The following is a 2,500-nucleotide window of genomic DNA, read 5'->3' on the forward strand; positions in this document are numbered from 1 at the left end:
ACAGGCCAAAAACTGGCCAAAACTGCCCAAAAACGGGCCAAAACTGGCCATTTTTGGCTGCGCGAGCGAGCAGCGAGCGGCGGACAGCGAGCGAAGCGAGAGGCATCACCGTCCCTGCTATACGAAAGCCCCATCCAGCCCTGTGCCACCCGGGGGGTTCCAGGGTGCTGAGATGGCTGACATTTTGCTCCGCTCAAGATGGTCACCGCGCAACGCAAAAACAGGCCAAAAACTGGCCAAAACGGGCCAAAACTGGCCATTTTTGGCTGCGCGAGCGAGCGGCGAGCGGCGGACAGCGAGCGAAGCGAGAGGCAGCACCGTCCCTGCTATACGAAAGCCCCATCCAGCCCTGTGCCACCCAGGGGGTTCCAGGGTGCTGAGATGGCTGACATTTTGCTCCGCTCACGACGGTCACCGCGCGACGCAAGAACAGGCCAAAAACTGGCCAAAACGGCCCAAAAACGGGCCAAAACTGGCCATTTTTGGCTGCGCGAGCGAGCGGCGAGCGGCGGACAACGAGCGAAGCGAGAGGCAGCACCATCCCTGCTATACGAAAGCCCCATCCAGCCCTGTGCCACCCGGGGGGTTCCAGGGTGCTGAGATGGCTGACATTTTGCTCCGCTCACGACGGTCACCGCGCGACGCAAGAACAGCCCAAAAACAGGCCAAAACGGCCCAAAAACGGGACAAAACTGGCCATTTTTGGCTGCGCGAGCGAGCGGCGAGCGGCGGACAGCGAGCTAAGCGAGAGGCAGCACCGTCCCTGCTATACGAAAGCCCCATCCAGCCCTGTGCCACCCGGGGGTTTCCAGGGTGCTGAGATGGCTGACATTTTGCTCCGCTCACGACGGTCACCGCGCGACGCAAGAACAGCCCAAAAACAGGCCAAAACGGCCCAAAAACGGGCCAAAACTGGCCATTTTTGGCTGCGCGAGCGAGCAGCGAGCGGCGGACAGCGAGCGAAGCGAGAGGCATCACCGTCCCTGCTATACGAAAGCCCCATCCAGCCCTGTGCCACCCGGGGGGTTCCAGGGTGCTGAGATGGCTGACATTTTGCTCCGCTCAAGATGGTCACCGCGCAACGCAAAAACAGGCCAAAAACTGGCCAAAACGGGCCAAAACTGGCCATTTTTGGCTGCGCGAGCGAGCGGCGAGCGGCGAACAGCGAGCGAAGCGAGAGGCAGCACCGTCCCTGCTATACGAAAGCCCCATCCAGCCCTGTGCCACCCGGGGGGTTCCAGGGTGCTGAGATGGCTGACATTTTGCTCCGCTCACGACGGTCACCGCGCGACGCAAGAACAGGCCAAAAACTGGCCAAAACGGCCCAAAAACGGGCCAAAACTGGCCATTTTTGGCTGCGCGAGCGAGCGGCGAGCGGCGGACAGCGAGCGAAGCGAGAGGCAGCACCGTCCCTGCTATACGAAAGCCCCATCCAGCCCTGTGCCACCCGGGGGGTTCCAGGGTGCTGAGATGGCTGACATTTTGCTCCGCTCACGACGGTCACCGCGCGACGCAAGAACAGCCCAAAAACAGGCCAAAACGGCCCAAAAACGGGACAAAACTGGCCATTTTTGGCTGCGCGAGCGAGCGGCGAGCGGCGGACAGCGAGCGAAGCGAGAGGCAGCACCGTCCCTGCTATACGAAAGCCCCATCCAGCCCTGTGCCACCCGGGGGGTTCCAGGGTGCTGAGATGGCTGACATTTTGCTCCGCTCACGACGGTCACCGCGCGACGCAAGAACAGCCCAAAAACAGGCCAAAACGGCCCAAAAACGGGCCAAAACTGGCCATTTTTGGCTGCGCGAGCGAGCAGCGAGCGGCGGACAGCGAGCGAAGCGAGAGGCATCACCGTCCCTGCTATACGAAAGCCCCATCCAGCCCTGTGCCACCCGGGGGGTTCCAGGGTGCTGAGATGGCTGACATTTTGCTCCGCTCAAGATGGTCACCGCGCAACGCAAAAACAGGCCAAAAACTGGCCAAAACGGGCCAAAACTGGCCATTTTTGGCTGCGCGAGCGAGCGGCGAGCGGCGAACAGCGAGCGAAGCGAGAGGCAGCACCGTCCCTGCTATACGAAAGCCCCATCCAGCCCTGTGCCACCCGGGGGGTTCCAGGGTGCTGAGATGGCTGACATTTTGCTCCGCTCACGACAGTCACCGCGCGACGCAAGAACAGGCCAAAAACTGGCCAAAACGGCCCAAAAACGGGCCAAAACTGGCCATTTTTGGCTGCGCGAGCGAGCGGCGAGCGGCGGACAGCGAGCGAAGCGAGAGGCAGCACCGTCCCTGCTATACGAAAGCCCCATCCAGCCCTGTGCCACCCGGGGGGTTCCAGGGTGCTGAGATGGCTGACATTTTGCTCCGCTCACGACGGTCACCGCGCGACGCAAGAACAGGCCAAAAACTGGCCAAAACGGCCCAAAAACGGGACAAAACTGGCCATTTTTGGCTGCGCGAGCGAGCGGCGAGCGGCGGACAGCGAGCGAAGCGAGAGGCAGCACCGTC

This window comes from Musa acuminata, unplaced genomic scaffold (assembly GCF_036884655.1).
Source record: "Musa acuminata AAA Group cultivar baxijiao unplaced genomic scaffold, Cavendish_Baxijiao_AAA HiC_scaffold_1136, whole genome shotgun sequence".
In the NCBI taxonomy this organism is placed as follows: Eukaryota; Viridiplantae; Streptophyta; class Magnoliopsida; order Zingiberales; family Musaceae; genus Musa; species Musa acuminata.